Genomic DNA, 12,195 nt, shown 5'->3' with positions numbered 1-12,195 from the left:
TCAGGTGACTTATCTGTCTTTGCCATGTACATCTAAAGACGATCACACATCTGGTTGAAAACATTGTTCACCTCAATCAGTGGATGCACGAAATGTAAGGTTGTTTTCTCTGGAGCGTTGTTCAACACATCTAGAAGCTTTCATATTACACGACCCTCAGATTGGATTAAAGCAGAATTACTGTTACACCATAACAGACCCTCACATCAAATGTTGTGCGTTAAACAATGCACAAAGTTGCAGAGCAAATATAATAGTGTCTGTGCGTGCTTGTGTTTCCCTCGCTCCCTTTACAAAAGACACTTTGAGCCCCTGCCTTTGTCTCCAGCACATAGACGATTCGCACCACTCCCTCGCTCTCCTCCATAAAGACACTACAACTGAGTTTACGAGCTTCGCAAACCGGTCAGGAAATGGAAGAAAGCTATTGGAGTCTAACGTTGGAGAAAATAGACGCTGAGGGGAACAAGTATAGCATCAAATAAAAAGACAAAGCCATATAAAAGTCTCAGAAAGGACAGAGATTCCTATACTTAAACTTTAACATGCTAAGTTTGTTATTTTATTAGTATTACAGCAGGCAAAAAAAAACATATCTTTGTTTAAAACTTGTCAGGGGAGATCCTCGTCCATTAAGTTCTCCAACTACCCTTCATAGGATGATATCACTCCAAATGAGCATGACACTCTATGTAACAAAGTAAACTTTCTGAAAGTGAAATACCCTTATAGATAGCACAGCAGAGAAGTTGATGCATGTCATACCGATTCGTGTACTGATTTAACCCTTTCTTCCAATGGAAATAGGTTTGACTTTGGTGGACTGAGGGAACGCACCCTGTAAAGGGTTAAAACAGCTATCATTGCACAAGTACAAACAACAAACAAGGCACAGGATGGAAATCCCCAATGGACAGGAAATGAAATAAACGCTGTATAGCCTTTTGAACAGTTCAGACGGACAACCAGTAGTAGCAGGTGCACGATATGCAGGTACATGGCAACGCATAACGTGTGAGCCTGAAGCGCATCTGTGAAGGCATACAGCGTCTCTGTAACCTGGAGAAGACGACCAACGAGCTTCAATGAACACACCTGCAGTTGATTGCGTGAGTCAGATGTCAGCTGACGAAGTCCCCTGCTTGAGAGCCGTTCCTGAAATAGCTTTGCCCATTTATAAAACAACGAAACTGTTCTGTTCAAGCGTTGTATGTGTTTATTTATATTCAATTTGGAAAGTGTGACAATTCACCCTGCTTGGAATCATAGGTGGAAGTGAGACGCGTAGTCTCAGTTTCATCTGATCTGTGTATCGTCTGTGATGCTTTCCTCCAAACAAATCCATTCACTGTTTATGTTGTCACAACATTAGGGTTGGCAGCTTGACGAGGCTCCATGGTTTGGCCCACATCACTCAACAGTTAAAACATGCTGGAAGGAACCAAAACAAGTTTGGTTGAGGGGAGATATGTCCTCAGTTATGTCCTCTGGCACAGTGAAACATGGAGCCTGCACACACACAGATGCACTCTCTCTCTCTCTCTCTCTCTCTCTCTCTCTCTCTCTCTCTCTCTCTCTCTCTCTCTCTCTCTCTCTCTCTCTCTCTCTCTCTCTCTCTCTCTCTCTCTCTCTCTCTCTCTCTCTATGTCTCGCTCTCTTTCACACACACTCACACACACCCTTGCCAGCAAATGTGATAGACAAAGCCGTTATCAAGATATTCAAACAGAGTGGTCTCTGAGACTGAAACAGTCCTGATGTTACGGATTATGGTCTTGAGGGTCGTCTGACATTTAAACCCATGTGACCATGTCCCAGAAACACAGCATGCCTAGTGATTCTGTGACATGCGTGGGCGGTATTTACACCAAGTACGTTTCACCAACTCACCTCGATTACACGAACATACAGCAGACTGTGCTCCACCCAGGCCTCATTCTGCCCCCTGCCTCCACCCAAAGACGGGGGGGGGGGGGGGTTTCGGGTGGTGAGAGCAGAGACACCAGGTCATGGAAAACGTCTCTTGAACCCACGGTTGTGGTCCAACAGGAAAACATGGATCAGGATGACAGTGTCCGGAAATAGACCAGAGTGACTGCAGAGGAACTCTCATTCTCAGAGAACAACATGTTTGGAGAGAAGGACTGGGGCGAGGGTTTGTACCAGAGTGCGTGGGGTGTGTAAGTGTGTGCTATTGTGGGAGCATGTGCCGCTGTGCTCGTGCCTTTGTGTGTGTGAGTGTTTGTGTGAGTGAGACTGGTCAGTATTTGGGCTGGGAAGGTGGCCTCAAGGCCTGCCCATGTAAGGTCACTTCCGTCGCAGGCAGAGGACCTTGGAGCTGGGCTGGGACTCCGGCAGCATCAACCTCCACGAGCAGTCTGTAATTACCTCTGGAAGGGAACACACAACTGACACACACAGCTTCCTGCTCCATACCTCAGACCACAGAACTGACCTCTGTCTACAACAGACCTCTCCACTCCACTGACGAGTTATCAGGTCTTCGAACCTGGCTTGGTCAGGATCCAGTTCACTCAGTCCCATTGATGTTTTCCCAGACTGGTAGGTTTGGACCCCAGCTTGACCTTATTGTGGTCATTGTTACAGCACTGGTTGAGCTGTGCCATTGGCAGTGTTGGGGATGGTGGAGATGGTCCGTGCTGTGAGACAGATCTGTGCCACCTTTCTCTGTGCAGCAAGACAGGCCAGACCCGTCTCTCTCTCTCCACCCTTTGGATCTCATCGAGGTGCACACTCGACACCTCGCATACCTTCGTGAACGCACGCGCTCACTCACACGCAACCAATTTGCACAGACTTACACATACACTCACACACATGCACAGTTCCAAGCCGGCGGACAGGCCTTGAGCAGACCCACCGTGACGTACCGGGACGTAAATAGTCCTGAGAGCTGCATGCAGAGAAGACGCTCCATCCTGGAGCTGCTCTCGTAAAAGAGCCATCGCATCTGCTGCCCTCTGTCTGTCTGGGGTGAGTGGGGACAGGGTGGGGGGGACAGGGGGGGGGGGGACAGGGACTGCGGTGGACACACGCGAGAACACTCCCGCACACACGCACATGTGAACCCTTTGACATTCACACAGACACATGCGCACGCACGCCACACAAGGAAAAATGGCTGTAAATCGTCTGGACGTGTCAGGGATGATTTCTGAGGAAGCCTGCTTGCTCTGCAGTCTATCTAGTGAGTGTTAGGAGAAGACAAGACCGTGATGGAGAGCTGCGTGTGTCTGGGTGGGAGGCAGGACACCTGGGATACACACCTCTAAAGACATCAGCTCTCTGTGCCAACCACATACAAACACGCACACACACACACACACACACAAGCACACCACAACACAAACCTACATAAAACCTTGTGAGACAGGTGAATTACTGCCAGAGTTTATCTTCTACCACCTCAGGGTCTAAACTCATTACCACTGCTCCAGTCTCTGTAAACACCCGAGAGAGAGAGAGAGAGAGAGAGAGAGAGAGAGAGAGAGAGAGAGAGAGAGAGAGAGAGAGAGAGAGAGAGAGAGAGAGAGAGAGAGAGAGAGAGAGAGAGAGAGTGTGTGTGTGTTTGACAGTGTGACTGTGTGTGTGTGCAGGAGAGTAGACTGAATTTAATTTCAGTATGTGTGAGAGTGTTCTGCAGTAAAGTGTATGTATGTGTGTCTATAGTAAAGTCTGTGAGCATTTGTGTGTGTGTGTGTGTGTGTGTGTGTGTGTGTGTGTGCGAGCGTGCAGTACAGTTTGTGTGTGTATGCGCGTGCAGGACAGTTTGTGTGTGCATGTGTGTGTGTGCGGGCAGTACAGTTTGTGTGTGTGTGCAGTACAATTCATGTGTGGGCGTCTGCAGTACAGTGTGTGTGTGTGTGAATGAGCCATTTTAGCTCTAGTGAGTCACATACAGTGAAATGTCAAAGTGTGGTTTCTTAAGGCCATTAGACAGCTGCAGTGTTTCAGGTTGTTAATTAACATAGCAGTCTAAACAGAAAGACCTCCTAGTTATCGCTTTAGTCTACAGTAGGCCTAAACTCTGGTACAGACCAGACCAAAACAGACAAGACTGGGCCAGACTAGACCAGACTAGGCCAGACTAGGCCAGACTAAGCCAGAATGTATCAAACCAGATCAGGTCACACCAGACTTTACCAGAAAAGAACAGGCTGGTTTATCTTCTGATTTGGACAAGCCGGTTTAACTCAACCTGTCTTCACATGTCCACTGTATGATGTTTCGCCCTGAACAGTGACCCATGCCAAGCCTGACCAACAATATCAGGACTTGAAATAACTTTTGGAAGAATAGCAGGAAATATCACGGATTGTGGCTTTAATGGCAGTCTGAAATAGCAGTCAAGTCATTAGGCCTGGCACTACCAGGGTAGGATAACGTTGTTGCATGGTCTCCTGGTGGAAAAAACGACTCTAGTAAAACATATTTGTGAAACTATGTGTTTCTGTCTCAGACTGTCTGAAAACAAATGACTAAATATATAAAAGTGGGCTCGCAACAATTCTGTGGAAATCGTGTCTTGTTTTTATGTTTGCTTCTTTCAAAGAATTGAACTGAAATTGTAAACAGGCTGATGACTCCACCCATACACAACGCAGTGTTCTATGTCAACTCCGACCTCAAAAATCCTGGTGTTGTTGGTCTGCAGGAGACAGGGGCCCGTGGTTCAGGTCAAGGTTGGGTGTGAGTGGGTTGGATGGGGCCTCCTGTGCTGGACTGAGACTTGTTACTTGGGGCCTATGCAGCAGGAGCGAGCCCAGTGGTGGACGGAGGTTTGGAGGACTGGAGACCTGGGGGACTGGGAGGATGGTAAGGTCTGAGAAAAGGGCTGAGCTGTAGATGTTTATCGATAACAGTGAAGTCAGCAGAACTTCTATAGTGTGTGTAAACAGACCTGACCCAGACCAGACATGAATCTGCAGCACTAACCACCACTCGAGCCACCATGACAGGATCCAGACTGTGTGTCGGATGTGTCGGATGTGCTTTGGGACCACAGACTTGTGAAAGGACAGCCTGGGTCCCTGTGCTGGGTCTGTATGCTGGGCTTGCACTGGGGTCAGTCAACTGAACCAACCAACCTTGACTTAGGAGCATCACTATCTACTCACCGTCTAAGAGCCAGACACAAAAGAACATACAGTGCTGAGTGGTTTAGGAATCAACACTTTTGGACACTGAACCGCAATGAGGTCTTTATACGTGAGGGAGTTTGAGCTGGATTCCTGTCAAGGAGGATGAAGCAGGAAGCTTTCCTGGGAATCTGTTTCCACCTCAGGTCCATCCTAGGTCCTCCAGCTCCAGAGTCTTTCACAGCGCATGGTTCTTGGGTTTTCTGGCTCTCTGCAGAGACTTTACACAGGCTTGTAAAACAAGCCTAACGATCCACTCTAGCAAGTGTTTATCTAATAAATGACCAACCAAAAGTATTTTCCCTCGTCCCAGATATGTATAGATCCTGTCCTCATGCGTTCAGCCCGCAAACGTTTGGCTTCCCAGAATTCCCTTCTGGTGGCTGCAGAGAAGGACCAGACACAGGGGACCCAGCAGTGCTTGATATTCATCTGTTCCAAATCCCCCTCCGGCTCTGCTCCAGTTAATTCATTAATGTTTAATGAACATGGTTTATGTTTGAGCAGCTCGTAAAAGGCCTTTATGACGCAGTAAATGAGCGGTTTGTTGAGTAAGGATCTGACAAGCACTGGAAACCCCTGGCAGAGATATACCAGCAGTCATTGGTTTACATTGTACCAATGTAGACCAATATCAGACCAGAGATATAGACCAATAGACAGGTGACCATAGAATATGAAGTAATAGAGCTCTGGACATACAGCAGTCTTCATGTCGTACAGGTTCCAGTGTTATAAGGGAGAGGGGTAAACTAGACAGTGCATTCATGTCAACCAAATATGCTGGAATTACAGTTATTTGACTCTATACCCAACTATTATCTGTAGAACAACCACTCCGACCAGATCTTTACCCTCTCTTATCAACATATGACTAGCAATGCAACAGTGAGGCACAGAATGAGGTGTGAGAGCCATCAAGCCGAGGCTCCGTCCAGAAGCTCCAGTCTGTAATGAGAGGTGGGGGTAGTGAAGTCTCCCAGCAGTCTGTAATGAGAGGTGGGGGTAGGGGAGTCTCCCAGCAGTCTGTAATGAGAGGTGGGGGTAGGGGAGTCTCCCAGCAGTCTGTAATGAGAGGTGGGGGTAGGGGAGTCTCCCAGCAGTCTGTAATGAGAGGTGGGGGTAGGGGAGTCTCCCAGCAGTCTGTAATGAGAGGTGGGGGTAGTGGAGTCTCCCAGCAGTCTGTAATGAGAGGTGGGGGTAGGGGAGTCTACCTGCAGTCTGTAATGAGAGGTGGGGGTAGTGGAGTCTCCCAGCAGTCTGTAATGAGAGGTGGGGGTAGGGGAGTCTCCCAGCAGTCTGTAATGAGAGGTGGGGGTAGGGGAGTCTACCTGCAGTCTGTAATGAGAGGTGGGGGTAGGGGAGTCTCCCAGCAGTCTGTAATGAGAGATGGGGGTAGGGGAGTCTCCCAGCAGTCTGTAATGAGAGGTGGGGGTAGGGGAGTCTCCCAGCAGTCTGTAATGAGAGGTGGGGGTAGGGGAGTCTCCCAGCAGTCTGTAATGAGAGGTGGGGGTAGGGGAGTCTCCCAGCAGTCTGTAATGAGAGGTGGGGGTAGGGGAGTCTCCCAGCAGTCTGTAATGAGAGGTGGGGGTAGGGGAGTCTCCTAGCAGTCTGTAATGAGAGGTGGGGGTAGGGGAGTCTCCCAGCAGTCTGTAATGAGAGGTGGGGGTAGGGGAGTCTACCTGCAGTCTGTAATGAGAGGTGGAGGTAGGGGAGTCTCCCAGCAGTCTGTAATGAGAGGTGGGGGTAGGGGAGTCTCCCAGCAGTCTGTAATGAAAGGTGGGGGTAGGGGAGTCTCCCAGCAGTCTGTAATGAGAGGTGGGGGTAGTGGAGTCTCCCAGCAGTCTGTAATGAGAGGTGGGGGTAGGGGAGTCTCCCAGCAGTCTGTAATGAGAGGTGGGGGTAGGGGAGTCTCCCAGTCTACAGTAGTGCATAAACAGAACCAGTTCAAGCCTGGACAAACACTGCTACTTCTAGTACTTTCTTATTGTTTCAAAAACATGTCTTATGGGTCTCTTCAGTTCTCAAAAACATCACGTCTTGTCCACGATCAAAGATGTCCAATTGAAAATATTACAAAAACAAATAACAGTAAACACAAAAATTGCATAACAGACTGAAGTGCTGCTGGGCAGCAGTGGGATATAGCCTGCATCTTTTTAATATCACCACAAACTCTTTCCCGCTACTTACCGTCTCCGTCCAAGGGAACGATGTCGGGGCCAACTTTACAGCTTGTTTTACCAGAGAACTTGTTAAATATTATTAGAATACCCCAAAACACAGAATCACACCCTCCAGCACAGTGGCCAGCACCAGTACTGAGACAGGACTGAATGAGAGGGTTTCTGGTATACTTGTCAAATGCCTCACATATGTGTGTGAATGCCATAGATTGAGGTATTTGGATGCTGGCATCAGACAGGCACGTCAAAGCAACTCAAAACTGGGCCCTTCCTGGTGGAAAGTTGTGGAGCCTTGGAATGGTGAGAACGTACAGATCACCCTTGTTCATTTGAAGAAAACTGTTTGTCTGTTTGAAAAAAAAAAAACAGGCCATGTGTGTGTTTGAATAAAACAGATGATGTGTATTTGTCAAGGAAACAGGTTCTGTGTGTGTGCTTCAATTACATAGTTTAATGTTGGAGTCTGAAGACGAACGGACAGATCAGAAAGCATCTTCCTGAAGCTGTGAGATCCATGGCTGGACATGGTAGGGCCTCCTCAGTGGCAGTCATGCTTCTACTGCTCTCCTCCAGAGAGGGCTGTCACTGTGTTCTCCTCCAGTGAGGGCTGTCACTGTGTTCTCCTCCAGAGAGGGCTGTCACTGTGCTCTCCTCCACAGAGGGCTGTCACTGTGCTCTCCTCCACAGAGGGCTGTCACTGTGGAGTACACGGTACATACTGTAGTTCAGAATACAGAGGAAACAGTACACAGTACACAGTACAGAGTATGCAGTACACAGTACACAGTATACAGTATAGAGGTCCATCATGCCAAGGAGTCAAGGTCTGGTGGAAATCCTGCCAAGGGCCGTCCGCACAGTAAAGAAACCTATAATCATGAAATATAAACATAACTACTAAAATACACCAACGTATGGGTTCTTCCTATAACGAGGGCGTACACATTGTAACAAGGACATTCTTCTGAATGAACTGCAACCCAGCAGCAAACTTTAGAAGTACGACAATCCAACTCATTTTCTCTGTGTAGCAAGCATAGATCTAACTCCTGGTCTACCTCACCATCCTCCATCACCATTAGACCAGAGGACCCATTCGGTGCAGGGCGCCCAGGTCGTGTTGATGTGTTCTGATGTGAGTTCCTGCAGTCATGGCATGTCCTCCAGTAACCCCAAAGCTACGCTGTTTGCTTTACTGCAAACAAATGCAATAAACATTTTTTTACAACAGGAACTAAGGCCTGTATAGTAAAGTCTCCATGTTCATAAAGCCTGTATGGAGCAACTTAATCTCAGGGAGTAGAGTGTAGCGTTTCCACGAGCGCGTGGAGGAGGGGGGGACCCCGCCCTGAATGACCCAACTCCAGGAACATAAACGACATCCTCAGACATAAGGAAAACAGCAGCTTTCATGGGCGGCCCCAGACACACAGCCAAGCCAAGTCAAACAGCGCAGCACTGTTCCACTGTTCCACGGGCGATCTGGGACAAGAGAACTGGCCCCGTCATCAAGCCTCATTAGGGGGCTACGACACGTCTTCATCACAGGCAATTAGAGCAGGAATGTCTGGATGAGGACGGTGAGGGAGCCAGCCAGGTCCGCCGGCCCCAAACAGGTAGCGGGAGGTAGGGGCGGCACCCTGGGTGTGCCTGAGGACCTGCTGGTGCTGCCGGCTCTCACTTCACCTTTGTCTCATTTCGAGTCGTCAACAAGTTCTGATGTTCCTGACTGACATCCAGTTGTTTTGATAACACACACGATATGTGACTCCAGACATTGTGCATGGGTCTTACGTGCTCCTTGCTTTGTTTAAGGATGAAGGTGCCTATATGTGTGTATGTGTGCTAATACGTTTTTTTTTTTGTGGTCTATACACATCAGCGATTTAATGGAAATTCATATCATGGTGTTCCTGGAAGTGAGGCACAGGGGCCCAAACCAGAGACAGGAAGTACGCAAGACTGCCTAGTCACTGTGGAAACTGGAGGTGGAAGCAGTAGACATACAGCGAGACCTGTCAGTGTGTGTGTTTGTGTGTGTGTGTGTGTGTGTGATTTTGTGTTCATGAAAAATACCTCTAACCAACACAATTACCAGCCACAACCAGCGGGATCAGAAAATAACCATAATGTCAGGAAGAATACTGTATCCCTCTAAACACTGACAGAAATACTGTAACATGCAGCTATACAGAGACACTGCGACATGCAGCCATACAGAGACACTGCGACATGCAGCTATACAGAGACACTGTGACATGCAGCCATACAGAGACACTGTGACATGCAGCCATACAGAGACACTGTCACATGCAGCCATACAGAGACACTGTCACATGCAGCTATACAGAGACACTGTCACATGCAGCCATACAGAGACACTGTCACATGCAGCCATACAGAGACACTGTGACATGCAGCCATACAGAGACACTGTGACATGCAGCCATACAGAGACACTGTCACATGCAGCCATACAGAGACACTGTGACATGCAGCTATACAGAGACACTGTCACATGCAGCCATACAGAGACACTGTGACATGCATACAGAGACACTGTGACATGCAGCCATACAGAGACACTGTGACATGCAGCCATACAGAGACACTGTGACATGCAGCCATACAGAGACACTGCGACATGCAGCCATACAGAGACACTGTAACAGGACTGTCAGTCACTGATGTTGATGAGCTGGTGGCGAGGGTACTTTTGAATTAATACTTTCTACTCTTCAGTCATGTTTACCATGGTTCTTTCCCCCAGACATACTTTGCCTCAAAATTGCCTGTTGTTTGAGATAAACTTAGTCTAGGCATGGGCGCATACCTCCATCTCAGACCAATCTCTGACCAATCTCTGAGAGAGAGAGAGCTTCTCTCTCTCTTTCTCTTTCTCTTTCTCTCTCTCTCTCTCTCTCTCTCTCTCTCTCTCTCTCTCTCTCTCTCTCTCTCTCTCTCTCTCTCTCTCTCTCTCATTGTCGGTGAATGCACAGCATGTATTTTTACTACGCATTGTTAGCTGACAAGATGTGTTACAGTACAGCTATGCCGTCTGGAGATGTGTTACACCACTGAGAACACACTCAGACACACAGTCCTGGGCCACCTTCCACTGAGTCCACAATGAACAGCCAGCGATCCAGAGTGTGTGTAGAGCCAAGTGGTGCATCCAGAGAGAAGCAGTCCAACCATGTGTGACCTCAGCCTCGGAGCCTAACACTCTCATATAGAGTTTTATAATAACAAAACGTCATGGCTTGATTCAATAATCCCCTTAAAACACACAGCGCCAGCCTGTCAATGAGGGTGAGGGTCTGAAAGTCCCAGAAGTTTGAGAGGTTGTTTCCATTCCGAGGCAGCAGACACAGATGTTCTAGCATGCTGCCCGTTCTCACATGCATCACTACAACACTGTGGACTCACTCTCACCTGGTCTACATGGTTCCTTATCAGCAGACGATCTCAACCCGGAGAACACAGAACGCCTTCAAATGAGCTTAGTATTCTGTAGGATGTCTATTTTGAAGGATTGATCTCATTTTTTAACATTTAGCATTTAGATGTTGTAGTATCTGTTAGCCGTGGTTGAGGAGTTGTTGGTCTCTGGGTGAGAGGGGAGGGCTCCTGGTGTTGTCGTGGTGTCTGAGGAGTCAGTAGTGCTCACCTGTTGGGGGAATTACCTTGTGTCTGGCAACACATAGGTGCACACACACACACACTCTCACATAGTCACACGCACACACACGTATACAAACACACAGGCTGTTCAGACTGTCTGTTTATCAGTTGCATGTCTGCTGTTCAGTCTTCCTCTGCAGAAATTCCCCCTCGGTCACACACAGTCTTTCAAGCCCAGTCATACACACACATACACACACATGCTGGCTCACACACACACACCCACACACGCACAGTTCTCAACTTCCCTCTGAGGTCTGAATACCCTTGTGGAGATCAGTCATTCTGCCAGTCAGCCACCCAGCCAGTCAGTCACCCAGTCAGTCAGTCAACCTTTCAGTCAGCCAGTCAGTCCGTGTGTCAGACTACTGTCAAACATTAAGCGTCAGATCCAGACAGGTTAATTGCACGTCGAGGGAGTGATTGAGTCATAAAGCAATCAGAAGTGCTCCTGTACCTGTCTAAAGTACCACCTTCCTGAGACAGCACCCACATTTAATGAGATGAAACAACATTCTAGAATTCAGAGTATGCACCTCTGGATGTCTGGAGGTTCAATAACACTGTAAACCATTGGAGCGTCCCTCATCCCTCACTTGGTCCTGTCTCAACAGATAAACCTCTTCATCTACTCTGACTGAATCACCCATCAGGTGATTATGAGACAATGGGCCTAGGACTTAGTTAGACATGGACCATGTCTCTGAGTCACATCGGGCTGGCCAGTTCACAGCCAGTAAAACTGAACGGAAGGAGTGTGTGTTTTGTGTGTATAAATGAGTAAATGTGTTTGTTCATGAGTGTCTGAGGGTGCTTGTGTTTGTGAATCAGTGCAGTGTGTGAGTTAATGCGTGTTTGTGTATGCGTGTGGGTATGCGTGTGAGTTAGTAACGCATGTGTTTGTGAATTCATGCATGTGTCCGTGAGTGTGTGTGAGTCCCTATGTCTGTGAGTTAATGTGTGTGAGTGTACGTATGTGTGTGTGTGTGTGCTGGCAGTGCCAGGCTTGTGGCCGCTCCGACCACAGGAAGAGTGGGAGAGGAGAGGTGGGCCTGTGGTGGCTGACCTCATGACATCACAACCCGGGCTCCGATTGGCTGTCCCTCGAGGCAGCAGGGTTTATAAGCCAACCAAACGGCAGGATTCAGCAGCATCCTCACAGTGCA

This window comes from Hypomesus nipponensis, chromosome 22, assembly GCF_054491055.1.
Source record: "Hypomesus nipponensis isolate SF chromosome 22, ASM5449105v1, whole genome shotgun sequence".
Taxonomy (NCBI): Eukaryota; Metazoa; Chordata; class Actinopteri; order Osmeriformes; family Osmeridae; genus Hypomesus; species Hypomesus nipponensis.
The sequence above is the reverse complement of the archived record's forward strand: the minus strand, read 5'-3'. Positions refer to the sequence as shown.